At 42.7% G+C, this 17,827-nt stretch overlaps 1 protein-coding gene across 1 annotated transcript in view; it reads right to left on the bottom strand.

Moving 5' to 3' along the window:
* The window catches only part of PCGF5 (polycomb group ring finger 5), a 125,065-nt gene extending 107,238 nt beyond the window's left edge, over positions 1 to 17,827 (bottom strand). The window contains exons 1-2 of the mRNA XM_072869278.1: positions 17,691 to 17,827; positions 6,178 to 6,372 (exon numbers count right to left, since the gene is read on the bottom strand). The gene's annotated coding sequence lies outside the window, so the exon portion shown is untranslated. The remainder of the gene's footprint in view (positions 1 to 6,177; positions 6,373 to 17,690) is intronic.

Below are 17,827 nucleotides of genomic sequence, written 5' to 3'. Positions count from 1 at the left end.
AGTGGCAGATAATTAAACTACCAAGCAATACTGTATGGGTTTGAGTATGGGCCTGCAGGATTTCCTGGCCTAAAGCCAAAGCTGCATAGGCCCTGTCAAAGATGAAAGCAGAGGTTTATGCACTTAGTGGTCAAAGCTGACGATGGATTCAGAGACTGTTTAAGAAGTAAAAATTCTGTTTCTGGTGGGGAAACAAAAAGAGGAATACCACCACCGTGTAGCGGTGAAATGAGTGTGCCCAGTAGGCATACTCGGTAGGTGAGTACCTACGCAAGACGCAGACCACCAAGAATCAGTCCCATAACCCCTCAGCTGCCCCTTTTCAGAAGTGAGATCACCAATACGCTCTCTACAAGCCCCCACGATGTACAGCCAGTCACACCAAGAGCATCTAGGCATGAACTTCTGCCAGGCTGCATAAGAAACGAACCCCCAGAACAGCCTTTGTTGTCCTCCTCTGCAGGGGAAGCACACCGCTGCAGAGATTTGTAACTTCTCATTGTTCACAAGGATCCCTGCCTAGACAAGTTACATTATGATTTCTGCAGCTTGTCACATTCATTTCTCCCCCACCATCACCCCCCTTTGCACCCTCTCACAGGAGGTGCATCCTCACCATCATGGAAGCACTGGACTTGCTTGCCTATCTCATAAGCGCTTCCAGTTCGATCACCTGCTTATTTTGCTCCAGCTACTCCAGTGCCTTGTAAATGGCTTTTTTCCTGCTTGTTTTAGGCGAGTACATCACCAGATCATTCTTATGGAGCTCCTACATATGCAATGTTTGGAGAAGATGATAGAGAAGTAGCAGAATGAAAATAGGATGAGGGGGTCTCTATTTCCTGATGTTATTTATTGTAACAGAATTCAACATCCCACTCTGCTACAGAGCTTTCCATTGAAAGACCTTAAAGCAGTGATTTTGACTTAGAAACAACTGTGAGAGGTGAGCACTTCGTTAAAGTAACAGCGAGCCTCATCTTCCCCTTTCTGCCACAGCCTCACCCTGCAGCCTCTGGCAAGACTCTGAACTTTTTCTTGTTTGCTTGTTCAGCTCCACTTTACATGTGCCTCCCCAGGAAGATGGCAGAGAGAGGCAGTGTTAGCAGCAGAGGATGCTTTCTTTTCACAGTGCATGTTTAGCATGAGCCTTGGAGCAGTAAAGGCAGATCCTCCTCCTTGCACTTATTTCAGGAGCCAATATGTGATCAATCCGAGGCTGTATTTAATGTGTGTTTTTCCTCTAACGAAACAACTCTAAAGCCATCTACCACTTGTTACCAGTGCTGCCAAGCTGAGTCACTTTATTACTATCAAAGGGTAGATGGAAGAGCGTGTCGATCTCTACCATTTCAATAAAAGGAATTTTATTACAAGCTGCCGTTGCCTTGCCTTTTTGTTCTCTGTTCAGCATATGTGGCAATGCCATCTGATGTATTCACGATTAATTTATTCATTTGTGGAAAAGAGGTATTTTATAGCTTTGACACAGACACATTGCATATCCGTGAAGAAAACTGATGTGTGGGATAAAACAAAACAGCTTCCAGCAGTGGTCTTCTAAAGTCATTGATTTTAATTGGAACTCGCTTCCACAGAGCTGTCTTCAGAGGCACCAGTGAGAGGGGATCTCCATCCCACAACTGCACATGCTCTTCCTCTGCAATGTTTGCTGGGCAGGCACCGAAATGTGGGTCCACAACTTCCGTATCTCAGACCTGCCAGGAGAGCTGGGATATGAGCAGAGCAGATGTAGCTGGTGGGACATCAGAGTAAATGAAAAGAATTTGTACTTTCTTTGCAGAAAAAGAAGAGTGAGGAGAAGGCACTCATGTTTCGCTTCATGAGACCTCCTGCTCCCAGCGTGAAACTTGTTGCTTACACCAGTCTAGCCCTGGCTATCATCCCACCCTGGTTCAGACTCTCGACCTCCTTTGCTTTGCAACAGATCAGCCTGGAACAAGTGACCCTATGAACAAGGACACCCTCAGATGGTCATTCTGTGTTAGACATTACATGTCTCCATATGACCAAGTCATATACAGAAGAGACAATGGAAGATGACGAAAGAGGGAGGAGGGAAAGATTCCTGCAGAGGAAGATGGCATTGAACTCCTAATGGTTCCTGCCCAATTCTCTTCAGAGAGAAATGCATCCCTCAGTACAATGCTTGCATCAGTGCATGCAGTATTCCAGCTCATCTTTTGCCTTTTTTTTTTTTCTTCAATTCAAGTCAGCAGGTAAATACATGCTTACAGGGTTATTGTCACCCAGACTAAGGCAGCCTGTGGTAGGGCTGGATTCAGCCACACCGCACCTGCCAAGGTGCCCTTGGAGCCATGCTCCTCATGTGCCAACATCAAGGGGGTGAGCATGCCTGGGGCAGACAGGGAGTCTAGACTCTCCTGCCCTGGGGTATGCGCAACCCTGCCAAGGCCATGCTGAGACTGTGTAACCCTATTAAAGCATAAGCTGGGAGAACATGATACTCAGTAAAAGAAAATAGCTTGCTTTGTTCCCGCGATCTAAACCCCACAGCAGCACATGCCGTGGGATAACCTGCCATTATTGATCTCTGCAGGCAGGGCTTGCCATCCCCAGTTTCACTGCCTGAAGACATCCCACAGCCCTGTTCTCTGCTCCCATCTGAAGTCACAGGTCTAGGATGCCTACTCAGCACAAGTGCCAGAGCTAGAGCAGATGTATTTCCAAAGGGGATTTACAAATGTGAGGGCCCAGCTAGTCCTCCAGCTGCTGCTTTACAGGCAAACCTCTGCGCACGGAGCCCATACAGAGCCAACAGCCAGTTGTCACTGTCCCCAGGCTGGCCTTCTCACTATTAAAGTACCAAACAGACAAAAAAGGGCACGTGATCTTATACCTCCCATGCTGGATGTTCCTAAATCTCTCACTGTTGCTGCTAGCTTTGCATGCACACATGAAAATGACAGGATGCAACCTTCAGGCTAGGGAGGGCAAAGAAAAAAAATTGGATAGTTGTACAAGTCAGCAAATATATCTGGTCAGGAACAGTAATCATTTATCAAAGGTAGAAAAAAGGTCTAAGATGATGGGCTGTGCAAACTCATGCAGAGTTGATTTTTTTGTGTGTGGAAGGTGCAGGAATACTATAGCACATGGAGAGATCTCTTTCGCAGCATCCACCTCAAGCATGGGATTCAAGGTTTCCAATGGTTTTAGCTGTCCCGAACATTAATAAGTTTAAGAGATTAAATCAAATATCTGAAAAACAAAGACATTTTCCCCTTCCAAAACGGCTTATTTGTAAGATACTTGTGCTGCAGTGCAGCACAGAGGTTGATTAGATATCACCTTACTAAGGAAGTGATGAAATCAGATTGTTACTTTTATTCATTCCACCTGTAATGAGTCGAAGCAATTCCTCCCACTCTCGTGCCACTCGGAAAGGCGCAGCCGTGCGTATCCAGGTAACCGCTGCTGGCACCGCAGGGCTGGCTGCAGATGCGTGCCCGGGGACGCATCTCCCCGGAGCTCACGAAAGGACCAAGAAGGAAGGGGCCGACTCTCCTGAAGCGGTCACACACCTGCACCTACAGAAGCCAACAGGCTTGCTTGCCCATCTTCCCCAGAGAAGCCTGGTGAGGGTGTCCAGATACTGGACAGCTTGGTGTGTACCTGGAGCTGTGTAAAGCAGAACACCACAACAAAACAGAAAGAGAAGCAGGAGGACAACCGCATCAAGGGGAAGAGAGACCGATGCATGTAACCAAGAATTAAATGTTTTTAATTCCTTCATGCATATTTCCTGTCTTGTTTCTCGGCATCCCCAAGTACTAGAGCATTGCCTCCCTGTCTTCCGATAGCAAAAAGCCTGCTCCCCAGTAATAACCATAAAACCTGTTATTTAAAGAGACGACCAGCTGATCCTGCTTCTCTTCCCCCCCGTCAAGCAACCGGGCTGTCATTCTCCCCTCCCGTTGATGCTTGCCTCAGGTAACTCCCCTTTAGGTCTTCACTAAGAGTATTAATTCATAGTGCTGCTGAAGAATCACCACAGATCTTTCCATGCTGTCTGCATTCACTAACAGTTTACGTAAAGCAGAAGTCCCCCATTCTCTATACCCAGGAATTTATTTAAATAAAAAAAAAAAAAGTGGTGTCTAAAACAAAACATGAATATAATTTTTTTTGCCACAGAAAAAATAACATGACACAACACTTCCTCCACATAGTTAATTGTGAGTGTTTTTTCAGAACCTGTGTAGTCAGTTATTTCTTAAGAAGGTGCTTTACATGCTCTCCGAGGCGGTATTCGTACTATCCCACATACCCTTGCTGTTGCTATGGAAATCATTCCTCCATCAGCCGATGTGCAAATGCAGGTCTTACTGCCAAGTACAGAGGCTAAAGGTGTGCATGAGGCAAACTCTCTGCTGTGCATTATTCCTCTGCAGCCTCGCTGCTGCAGGGGGACAGGGGAAGGAACAATTAGTGTCTGTAACGAGAGCGCCTGCACCGAGGAGCTCTGGAGAGAGTTAGCAGGGTATTAGCAATACTAGATAGTCACAGCGAGGCTCTGGCTGAGGACTGCAGCCAGGCATGGTTTAGTCACCCAGCTCACCTGCTCCGGGTGCCACGGAAGGGACAGGATTCAGACATGGGAGGTACAAAGCATCATTCACAGCATTTCTAAACATTTGAGGGGGAAAAGCAAGTCACGATGCACCACCATGGATACAAGGCAGACAGTATCCTACCCTGTCTGTAGACCCGTAGCCACTCAGAAAGGTCAACGATAAAATTAGGCTTTTGACAAGGACCTGCTGTTGGCTACAGAGAGGCAGAGACTGCAAGAGCTGCCTGGAGAGCCATCCGACTCTGGTGAAGCAGCAAGGCCAAGAGGGAAACACACCCACAAAAATGAAGCTTCTTCACATCTGCTGCGTTTGCAACTCTTCTAAACGTTGTTTTCACACTCCTCGAGACCCACGGGTAAGTACCGAGGTGGATATTGGAGCATTCTCAGTCAAAACACAGCTTGATGTCAGCAGGCACTTTTCAGTAGCAGCCTCTGCCCTCTCACAGCCTAACAGAAACAGAGGAACCTGCTGCCTCCAGGACTCAGCAGCCCTTTTACTGTCAGTGGAGGTGAAGCCCTCAGAGGACAGGCCACCTGCGGCCAGCTGCAGGGCTCCCCCAAACCCCACCCCAGCCAGGCGCGAGCACCTCTCTGTGCATGGGAGTTGGTGCGAACCTTTCAGCTTCCAGAGCAGACAAGAACAGCCCCCCCACATTTCTTTCCCCCTGCCCTGGAGTACTTGGTAGTACTTTTCATAGATGTATCGCAGTAAGTAGTACGTCCCAGGGCAGCTCCCGTGCCTTGGTGGTTTCCTAGTTCAGTGTCCTATATCCCTCCTGCAGCCGGGGGGGGAGCAGGAACTGGGGTCAGGGAGGGAACAAGGGGCATAAGGCACTCAGATTTACAGTAGGTTTAAGAGGAGTGAGGGGTTTTTTGGACAAATAAGTGGCCATCTGAGGGTTGGTTGATTTTTTTTAGGTTTTTTGTTTGGTTGGTTTCTGCTTTGTTATTTTTTTTTCCTTTTCAAATGAGGAACTAGAAGGCTGTAGCAGAGAAAGGGAGATTCACCAAAAAAGCAAACAGGGGTTGTCTTTTTTTCTTCCACCCCACTGAAAGAACTGCTCCTGCAGAAGATCAGCAAGTGGTCCATCACACAAACTGAAGGTTTCTATTCACATCTTATACCTTTTCTGACTGCTCTACAAGAAACACAGGTGTCATACCCATCCTCTCTTCTTAATTATCTTCTGTCCTAGACATTAGGGAACTCTTAAAAGCATAGAAAATAGCTTAGTATTACAGATTCACAGAAGTTAGTGAAGTTTTTACCTGACTTTTTTTTTCCTGACTTTTTTACCTGACTTTTTTTTCCCCCAGGTCAGTCACCCTGGGGAAAGGCAGCTAGTTGAAGAACAGAATCCAAACACCCAAACAAAATCTAAATACCTACACAGGATCTCAGCTCACACAGGCAGTCATCTCAAAGCACAACTCCTTGGAGGCACTGTTATATATGACAATTTAACACAAACACGGTAAACAGGCTGCAGCATATTTCTGTAAACAAAGCAAGCAGATCTCCCTCAACCATAGCCCAAAATAAAGGTAGCACTTACTTCAGTTCAGGGCTAGAAAGGAGAGTGCTATCACTCAAAGCTGCTCTGCTCCACTCCAGCTTGCTTTCCCACGTGGGCCTGGTCTGGTCTCCTCTCCTCCCTCATTAGCTACCTGCCAGGAGGTCAGCCCGTCAGTGGTCCTTAGTCGAAACACATGCTAGTTCAGCACAGCTTGTTAGCAGAGTGCAGGGATGGCTGCGATTTAAACCAAAAGAATACAGTGAATAATTCTTTATAAAGTTTGTTGTAATTCTAACTGTCCATGAGCTGTAATGGGCATTTTTATGTTATCTTTCTGGTTAAAAACAGCTGCATTCAGACTTGATCAATACCATCCTAGTATTCTAATAACCTGTTACACCATTTTATGAAAATATAATAATATGCAAATAGCAGTGTTTCCAATTGCTTTAAGAAGATATGGTATGAACGTGAATAAATTACTTTAAATCATGCTGTCATAGAGAAGTACCTTGTGATTTGTAAGTACCTACCTTACGGAAATTAATACCACGCAATTCTGCAGCCCTGTGGATAAATGTCTTTTGTGTCGTGGTATGAACGCACATACTATGCCTCAAAAGCTTCCAAATATGTGGGTGGGAGTTGGAGAATACAAATGACATAAGAAACTAAAAGGTTTTATTTCAGGAACACCTTAGCATGCTAGAATATGGTATCAGAGATTAGACGTTATAGATTAGAGATTCACTTTCACTGCCTTGTTAGAAAGGGTGTAAAAGAAACAGCAAAGGAATAGTAGAGGAATAGCAGAGAGCAATGTATATGTTTGCGTTTATTATAATTAATCACCATTCCTTTTATTTTTAGTATAATGGTATTCATGATGAATCATGTTGTGAGTGTAAGTTTAAGAAATGTAATTGTGAATGGATTTGGTACAATCTGTTTATGACATTCATAAATGCAGACACAATGCCACCATCAGAGGGACTGGGAAGGATTCTTCTCATGTACATGAAAGCCAAAACCTCAGACCCTCTATAAATGTAAACTCTGAACAAGTTCCTGAGTTTGCTAAGCCATTAGGGTTATTTCTTCCTTCCCAGATGCATCATTTAATGTAAACTGCTTGTTTGTTGGCATCCAATTCAGAGGGTCAGTCTGAGCTAAAACACTCCATAAAAATACTTAATACTCTTCTGTAAAAGTTGTAAGTGAATTTAGAAATCCAGATCAATTAAGTTATAGATTGGCTCCAACATTTTCTAAGATCATTTCTTCAACAATAGAAACCCAAACCAAAACCCAAGTCAAACTCAGAGACGAAATTCTTGCAAATATTAAGAGAACTTACCCTTTGCAGGGATTGCTTCTTTATGAAATGAAAGATTAAATTAGTATGTGAAGAGAGGATGCACATCTAAGAAGAGGATGAGAGAGAGGGGAAGAGGTGTTACTGACTCAAAGTTATGCTAACTTTTAGTTTTCCCTTGGGACGGACACTATTTTTCTGCTTTGCATCAGAAAAAGCTCATTGAGCTATGGCAAAATTACTCAAAAAGGATTTTACTTCTCATCTCTCAATAAAAATTGCACCTTAATTTATGTGTGTGATGACAGGGGGACACAAAATATACTTGCTAGTGCCAAATTCTAGAATTAAACTGCAAGGAAGGAGAGTTTGTCAGCATTTGAGAAGCAGGATCCTGTACATCACCCTCCATATGGGGTGCACCCTAAGGTACCAAAAGCTCTCGGCTCTGATTAACTCCCACAGGAGTCTGGTGGCTCAGCACCAGGCAACCGATCTCAGTGCATTTCAGGATGAGGCCATTTCCCTGCTTGATAACAAACATTGCAGTGCCTCTTTATACTGCTTTGATACACATAAATACACTAGTAAATCTCATCATCAACACATCAGACCAAAATTGGTGCTCTCTTGGCTAAGCATTATGCAACTTGGCTTCACTAGATCAGCAACACACCCTGAGATACAGATATAGGAAGGATATTTTCATCCGACTAGACTCTTAGTGAAACCAAACGCTATTCAGCTTTCCCCGCCACTCCCCTTTGTTGCTGGATTTATTTTGTGAGAACATTTGTCCTGTAAACAAGAAAGAAATCATGTGGTTGTTCTTGTCATTTTAAAAATAATCCCAGAAGCTTTTAAAGGTTGATAGCATATAATGCAACATGTCCTGTCCTTTCACAGGAGCAGAACTGGGCTCTAATATTTTTTTCTGTTACGAAGCAGAGAAAGCAAGTGATGTTTCCTTCTCTTCTGTATGAGCCTTTGGCTCTGAGTTCAAAACTCTGACTGTCAAATCTAGATATAGAGCTAGAGAAAGCCAGACAATCATATACGATTATCAGATGCACCAATTCTACACATTTTGTAGATGGCAATATGCAACCTACCACTTCAAGAAGAAACGTCCCAATTATTTGGCTGCTGAACATCAGGAAATCCCAGGCAAGTTGTTGCTGCGCACACAACGGAGTTGTTCCAAATATTTTCACTAAGTAAGTCCAGCATATCCAGGATGTGTCTGAAGGTGATACATGATCAGGTCAACTGTGCCACCCACTTGTGTTTGGACCGAAGTGACCTGAAGGCGCTGGGGCCCATGTGGTGTAGAAGGATGCATTCGCTGGTGCAGTGTGTGTCCCTAACAGGTCTGATGCGTGGGATACATTGCACTTTCTGGTCACTGGTCTGCACTGGCATCCCTACGCACTGTAGTAGTTTCTGTGTGTGCTTACAGCTCATCAGGCTGTTTGTGGCATCTCACCATATCTTAACAAAACTATTTCAAACAGAAATCAGGTTTTTGTAAGATTTCCAAATTCTGGGATTTGGAAAATTAATTGATTCATGAAAATACTTTTCAGATCAGTTCTACAGTGAAAATCAGTAGAAAGGCATGTCCTTCCCAGAAGACTGATTCAGGATTACTTGAAGAAAGGCATTTCAGAGCAATCCAGCAGAAACTTCACTTTGGTCAGCAGCATCTCAGCTGCCTTCAGCCATCAACAGAATAAATCCTCCTCCTGTTTTCTCCAGATGATCCCAAACATCAGCACAAAAGGCACGCTGCCTTAGGAAGCGCAGACTTGCAGGGACTCTGGAATGGGACATGCCTGTCCCTTGTCCTGCTGTAACCTGGAATCAAACCTGATTTAAATGCAAGTCATAGCCAGGGCTATTACAGTTATGCTTCCTCTCTTGCAGTGAGACACCAGTGGCAACTACCTGGTTCTGGTATATCTATAACATTAGAAAACAGTAACTTGATACAAAGCAGGCATCAGCAGGGGTCAGAACTTACTGCTCGGTAACAGCAGTTCCTGGTCTAGGAGTACAGCTCCAGATGATGTTAGGATGACAGCTCAGTACCCCAACTGCAGTGGGGAATACACAGTTGTCCCCATGTGACATGAAAGATGACACTGTCCACAGCACACAATTTTAGCCATTAGACATTTGTTATGAATACCTAGCAGCTGCAGCTGGGAATAGTTTCTAGTGTGAAGGGCTTGCATTCTCTGTATAGACAGAGCAGAAGGGAGAGTCAGCAGCTGCTGCGGTTATTAGTCCTCAGCCAAAACTCTGCAAGCTTCTGACCCCACATATTTTCCCCGGACTTAGCGGCTCCATGTGGCTGCAGAGGTGGTGTTGCACTTGCTCTGGCAGGGAACTGTGTTCGCAGCTCCATGTTCAGCTCCTCGGAGTAGCTGAGTTTGTCCACTCCTGACTGAGGCTTCTAACAGTTACTTGACTCCTCTTTCTCACTTGGGACTATTATGACCAATAAATACCTCATGACATTTTTTTAAAGATACTATTAGCAGCTATTCCCTTTCATCCCTCATGCTCAAGCCATCTTAATGAGGTAGGAAGTATGCTAAGCTCGAAGAGTTCACTACAGTAGTGCAGCCTAGCAATAATCTCACAGATAACTGTCCTTGCAAGCTGGGAAGAGATGCTTGTGGAAACTCATCCATGCTTAGAACAAGCAGCACTTGATGAATTTTTCGGAGAAGCTGTTTCCATTTCTCTCCTGTGAGCAGGACGAATATTAATAACTTGTTCCTGTCAGCTGGGAAGTCTTGTGGTGGAGTTTTTGTGTTTGGTTGACTTTGGACAAATATTGTCCTGAAAGAGAGGTGGAAAGCCTTGACACGGACACAAGCTGTGCACTTCAACATGGTGATGTTTGCAGTCATTTTATTGCATGTAGCAATGCCTTCCATACAGATGCTCTGATTTGTGTGACAGTTCTTCATGAGCCATCTTGCTGGCTGACAGCACACAGCCAGCAGGACATAAATGAGATAAATTTGCTGGTCAAAGAGAGGGTAAAATGGTTGTTTGTCATCTTAAGTGAACTGGGGAAACCAGGGTCAAGTCCAGTATAACTATGGCACAACCTTCTGTGAAGATGCTTGCACCTATTTTGTGGTTAGAAGGTTTTCAAAAGGCATGGTAGACTAATTTATGATTTTTGGGATTTCTGCTTTTAACTAATGGTGCTCTTACATAGCAATGGAATAGCTCAAGGGCTTCTTCTGTTAGCATCATCTCTGTTTTGGACTTATTGGCTTCAGCCAGCTGTTTTTTAGTCAGTTTGAGGTAAGAACTGATTATGGGGGGAGCTTCAAACTCATCTATGGCATCTCAGGAGACTATGGCTTTTTTAGGCCATAGCCTTCAACTTGTATAAGTTATGAACTGAAGAGCTTACTATCTGGAAAGAGAAATAGAGAGAATATCCTGAAATACAGATAATCCATAGGTAAAACTTACTAGTTCATTCCAAAAACTTTGAATTGCTTGCTTGAATGAAATCTGGAAGTATGACAATTTAAAATGAGTTGAAATGTCCAAATATGTTTGTAAATTCTGCATTTGAAGTAACATTTAAACAAGATGTTTTTGACTACTCTGACAAGTACAGAATTATAACTCCTTCTAACAGGTCTAGAGCCATTAGACATTCGGTATCTATAGCATAATAATGCAAAATAAAACACAGGTTATGCCTGGGATAACACTTCTCTCTGCGGTGAATAGTTCAGTATGTCTTGTTATGTTTCAATAACCTATATCCCATTAATTCACTTGCATTTTATAGACTCTATACATAGACTGAATTTCTGTAATTTGTGCTTGTGGCTATTTCTGTCAAGATGAAATTGGCAGGTCCTTACGCTGTGATTAGCGTTCTGTATTTCAAATGTCTGTCAGCAGGTGGTCAAAACCATCAGCTCATAAAGGAACCGGTCTGCCCCTGTTACTGGCTCTTGCACAAGGACACGACTTGTGATTTGCAACACAAAACTCACGATAACCATAGAAACAAAGCAATTCCTGTGTGCAGAGAGGGTTTTCCCCTATCTACCTCTCTCAGCTAGTGGCAAGCATGTATATCCTATCCTTATGCGTTCTCGAGGCCTCTCTGGGTACAGTTACACTGCCCACTGGTGCAGCAAGCATGGGGAAGGGCTGGGGTACAATTTGCTGCAATGTGTTATGGCTCTGGGGCTGTATGATCACATCATGCCCTTACCAGTAATGAGGCTCCTTGTCTTAAGCTCACGGCATGCACAGCTAGTGTGGTGACTGCTGGAGGACCCTGCATCCATGCGGGCAGTGAGCCTGTCTCCAGGGCACCCCGGAGTGTGACTTGACTCTGATTCCACCAAGGGAGGGACTGCAGGACTCCAAGTATAGATGCAGGGGAAATTTCCCAAAAAGAACCCCTCCAGCACAATAAATAACTCAGATAAACAAACCCTAAGAGAGGCATGTGGTGGTCCGTCTGAAAGTATGCTTGTATAGGAAGACCACAAAAGAATGAGGAACGGGCACCCGGCAGCACAACAAACTTATAGCAGGAATTGTTAAAAAACCAAGCCTCTCTTAAAATAGATTTTATTCCTTAGCAATTTTGGGAAGAACATGCATCCCGATTTGAGTTCAGCCTGGAAGTAAACATATGATCATTTAATGAGGAATAGTGCATGTTTTCACATCAAAAGTCAACAGAACATAGCATAAGCTTGTATTAGTCCCTAGTCTGGTGTCAAGAAATGCTGTGATCACTGAAGCAACTGCTTTAAAGAAAATGCGTGCCTAGGAGAAAGTACTCATTAAACTATTCATTGTTGTTTTGGGGTTTTTTTTAATAGAAGATTATTTCTGCTGAGGTCTGATCTTCCATCCACTACCTCACTCTATTTTCTTGTCAGCCATGTCCCATATTGCCTGCTTTTGTATGTATGGAAAAGTCAACTGGTCATGCTGACTTCCTCAAACAAGTGCTGTGCTGAAAGAACGGGATGAGGTTGATATTCCAGAATATGTGGAGTGGCACTTGGCCTTTAAATCCAAAAAGGCAGTCTGTAACACAAAGCAAATGAGGAGTGATCTTTCTGTGAGACTTGGAAGTCAAGAGACTTCCTCTGGCTCTTAAACTGCTAATCTGATCTGAAGCCACATGTAAGTGCCTTCCACAGAGAAGCCACCTGAGTGAAAAGCAGGTGAACAAGGTGAGTCAGCTGTTGTCACATGTTCCAGTCTTGACTAAGCCTCCACTCTCTGCACTGATAAGAAACAGGAGCAATCATGTGAGATAAAAGTGCCAAAGATGAAACAGAAGTTCAAATGCTACTTTTTACAATATCTAGACACCACCACCTATTTTTTGAAGTTTTTATTGATTCACCTGCAATGATGCGGTAACAGTTTTAAATAACTTCTTAAGGGTAAACACCAACTTGTCACTAGGATGGCGAGAAGACTTCACTGGATTTCAAAGTCTACTGTGTATACTTTGTCAGTCACCTGTATGTTGTATCTCTGGAAAGAATCTATGTTACCATGGAATGGGTGAAATAAGAAAAACTCCTGCATAGCAATGCTTCTTTAAGCTAAGCCAATGTGCACATCTTTGTATGGTGGTTCACTGTGGGGACGTGAGGAGCAAGGGGAGGTCACAGTCCAAAACAACACATCGGTCTGCCCAGCACCGGTGTCCTAGGGATAGCTATGCCCGTTATGACTAGATTAACACGGTGCAGTAATTTAGCTCAGTCATATAATTGCTTGAATATTCATCTGTTCAGTTATATATCTGTAGGTTTATGCTTTTAAAAAAATCTACAGACACCACATGGACTGATTCCACCCAACTGTAACTTTGTTATGAACATGGAGGTGCACTCAGGCCAAGAACCTGCAACTTACCTGATTCTGTTTCCAAGCTGACACCTAAGTCCCTCGTGATTTCTGATTGCATTGGCATTTACAGGTGGCAGAGGTTACACCATTTTCCAGCTCTTAGTCTGAGGTTCAAAACTTTCCCTTTTAATTTTTTTTTTTAATAAAAATGTCATATAGATGTCAATGTCATTTTCACTCTGTGAAAGCTGCTACCACATGTCCCTGCCATTATTCTTAGACAATAACAAGCAAGAAAATGTTTATCTTTTCCCCACATTCTGAAGGCTCCATTAATACAGACAACTGAGATCTTCCTGGGTAGCAAATAATCATATTAATTAATGAATGTGTGAAACAAAATACAAAGAAAGCGTACACTTGAAGGGACTATTCATGTGTATGCGAGTGCCTGTAACTCCAATGGAGACAAATGGGAGATGCACATACAAACAAAAGGGAGAAGACATTCACCAGGCTGGATGGAAAAAGGCCAGCCTGGAGCAGAGTGGAATGCATAGAGGGATTTAAAGCAGGATTACAGATGCCTGTGGCAACTGCTCTCAATAAATTATAGTTAGATCAAAGAAAAATAGAATGCTTTGATAAGAGATTAACAAGTGCCATTCTCAAATGTACAGCAGTAATTAAGAAAAAAAAAATTACATTTTAACCCCTTATTCAAGGTATTACTTTTTTTTCTAGTTTTATTTATGAATTACTTCTGGCACCCAGGGATAAAGACAGCTTTTTCAATGTCTTCATTCTGTTATAACTAGCCACCAAATAAACACACAACCATTATTTTTATGCATGCACCAGGAGTTCTGATACGGGACATGGGCTTGGTGGGGGGGTGGTGTCAATTTTAGAAAGACTAGGTGACATGCTGCAGCAAAATGGCAAAGACATAATTAGGCAGCAAGGCTGCTGCTTTCCTTGAGTTGCTAGCTAAGTATTTACCAACTTGTAATAAAGAAGAGAAAAGCAAAACTGAATTCGCTTTCATTTGTTTTCTAGAACCACTTCTTGCCCTAGAACATAATGAACACGTGCACACTACTGCTTTTGCAGCTCAGTAAAAAAAATAGTTCTTTGAAAGGTCAGTGGAAAATTAAGCAGTCAAGTCAGAAGTTACTACAAATGTGAATATCCTTCCATCATCATATATGAAATGTGAAAGTTGCTTCTTTTTTTGTTAACTTACAGCTAGCGTGGGAAGATGCATTCTGACTGTTCCCTTTCAGCATTAGAAAAGCGGGCAACCCAACACACGTTCTTCAGTGGCTCTGGGACTGCAGAAGTATTTGCAGGTGCTTGATGCTTCTTCAGAGCAGAAAGGCTAGGACTTCTCCAAATCTAAGCATTTTAATGCTGCAATTGTCTAGAAATTCTTTCTTTGAAAAAATCACCTTCACGTGACTATTCCTCATTTCTGAAAAAAGTGTTCAGACAGTACAAGTAAAATCTGGCACTACAGCCTTATGATTTCATATCTGGGAGCTGCCTCATCTACACATTTTTCATCTGAAGGTAAAAATCTACCATTTTCTCCCACTAGTTCCTGGTTGTGCAGATCATAAGTAGAAAGTCCTCTGCACCTGCAAGGTGCATTTAGTAGTTGACTTTCTCAGTCAACTGGCACTAATTAGACAGTTCTAATATTTTACTTGGAATTAACTCACGTGGTTCAATAGGCTGGAGGTCTGCTTCATAGCTATATGTGTTCCTGTGAATGATACTGTAATGCCTTGAGAGCTCCTTCTACCAAACATTCATTTCTGATGAGAAGATGCTTTCATCCTCTCATCAACCATTTGTGGTTGATATAGAATATGGTGCTCTTCCTCCCTTAAAAATCCCTAGTGAAAGCAGCATCACTTCCAACCTCATCAGTGCTAACCTATACAATTTTCCATGAAATCTGAGGCATTAAGCTGAGGGAAGCATGGATGCATACTCTTGGGATTAATTTCTTCAAGCATTACTAGAGGTGGTATCACAAATTCAGTGTTTGAAGTCCCTGTGTTTGTGCTTCTGGGATAGAGGCTGCACATGGCAGTAGTCCTCAAGAATTAAATGACCATTGTAGGAAGCAGAATACACCAATAGTGTTCTTATTGCTGGGTAGATGTTCAAAGCACATGGCAGTGCTTTATTTTGGCTCTTTTTGGAATATATTTTTTCTCTTGTTGCTGATTTATTGATTGACTGACTTTTGATCAAAGCACCAATTCTTATATTTTCCATCTGTGCAGGTCTCTAGGTCACCTAGTAGGGATTTCTGATAGAAGGTGACAAACGTCACCTCAATTGAATCTTTTTTTCCCCTCAAAAGAGAGGGAAAAAATTTCTCCTGATTTCTATGATTAAACACTAAAAGAGGAAACCCCAACAGGAAATTGCGAGGATAACCGCAAATTCTTCTTTACCTGGCTACAAACTCAGCAGTGTGGCATGGCGAGCAAGCATGTGCAAATGTAAGAGTTTGACTGTGACTGTGAGTTTGACCTCTGACAAATAAGGCTGAAGAACATTGAAAAGGAAAAGGTTTTCTAGACCTATCTGGGCTGGAAATCAGACAAAGTTGTTGTCAGTCTGGGATGTCCTATACTTCCTTGCCTCAGGAAAGCCAGGAGCCCACTGAAATTTAGACGGACATGCAATGTTTCAATATTTCTCTTGCACTTCTGCAAAAACTAAGAACTGCAGAGAGACTTTACGAAGAAAAAATAACTAGCCAAACCTGTGCTATGTTGCACAAGCTGCAGTTTCTTGGCAAAGATCCAGGTGATTTCTTATTTCCTCCAGACCATTCTCCCACTTGTGCGGCTAAGCGAGAAAGCGATGCCCTTTCCCCTCATCATCATGCAACGTGATGTAAAAGCATAAGGTTACTCAACAGAATTGAATGGCCGCTCACTTGAAATAAAGACAACACTGCGGTCTGAGTCAGTGTCAGTGAAGGCAGTGGCCTCTTCTTTCCGTTCAGCTGGCAACATTACTGAATGTATTCGCTTCTGTAGTCGCCTAGCGAGAACCCTTGGCCATCTGAAAAGTTGGGCACATATAAATGAGAATGCCCTCCAGTGCTCTCACTTTCTTGACTTTTTCTTGTATGCATCAGAAAAAGGAAAGCTCATAGAAAATTTGTTACAGGGTACGTGAGTTAGATATGGGCAGAGTATGGGCTTAGTACGGCCTCAGCAAGAACGGGCTAGTCACAGCCTAGTGACCTTTCTAGCTCCTTAATTTGGATAACAAAAGATTTTTGAGGGAAAAGGCCTACCCCATGGTCTCCTTATCCAACTGGCTCTGGTGTGAAGATGGCTTTGCTGAGCAAAAATAGCTATGGGGGAAATTTTTGGTATTTTCTCTTGTGAAATAACAACTTACTAAAAATAGTGCCTGCAGATGAATACACTGCAGTTTGCAGGCCCAGAGAAACCAATTTAGATCATTCACTCCTCTTTCCTCCTTTTTCATGCATTCCCTACATTTTCTCCTGAAATAAAACAGAATACAGAAATCCCATGCCAAAATGTTGTAACAGGCTCCTGTAAAACTTCTGTGTGTTACAGAAAGGCAGAAGGTTTTTTCCAAGTTCAACATCTGACATAAATTTGCCTCTGATTATGATACTTTAGAGGAAAAGGTGGGTTTGGGGTGGGTTTTTTTGTTTGTTTGGTTTTTAATTAATCTCTTCTCTAAAATTAAACTCAAATTGCATTTTTAGTATATGCACTGCACCTGTAACAAATTGATAAAAAAGAAAAAATTGATTTTTCCATCTGTGTTTGCAGTCACAGAAATACTTACCCTCTAGCCCCAAGAGGATGACCCACATAATATGATGTAATGTAATTCCAAAGTTGCATCAATGCTTTTCCACCCTCACCGGTATTATGGCAATCAAAGGAGATATTTGTTAAAAATAGCTTGGATACAAATCCAATAGTATCTCACTGCCAATGAAACCTCATCTCATGAAAGGGGGGGAAAAAGCTTTTCAGCAAATTTAATGTGAAGCAGATTTATGCATTTACATTTTAATTGCAATATGTTAAAAGCAAAAAAAAAAAACCACCATAAAAGGGTTGGTTTTTCCAGGTAATAGCAATTCTCAAAACATCCTCAACCTGTTTCTAACATTATAGAGGATATGGTTTCAATAAATGAGAAAGAGAGAGGCTGCTATGCCTGAGTGCACGTATTATGCCAGTGTTGTGACATACTATTGTTTTGCTAAGAGATTACAAAATCAGTGTTCTATGAGAACATCCTCATATTTTTAAGCAAAATCCATCTGATTCTTTCTCACCTTGATTCCCTGAGCTCCCTTTTATTCACAAGATGCAGGAACCTCCCTGAGGTAGAGCATCTGCTTGGGTTGCATCCAAAGAGCTCAGAGGCCAGCCTCAGTGCCAGTAAAGCTGAGAAGCTCCTTTTTGTTTTTCC

The sequence above is a fragment of the Ciconia boyciana genome, chromosome 8 (assembly GCF_034638445.1).
Source record: "Ciconia boyciana chromosome 8, ASM3463844v1, whole genome shotgun sequence".
Taxonomy (NCBI): Eukaryota; Metazoa; Chordata; class Aves; order Ciconiiformes; family Ciconiidae; genus Ciconia; species Ciconia boyciana.
This window is presented reverse-complemented; position numbering and strand designations above follow the sequence as displayed.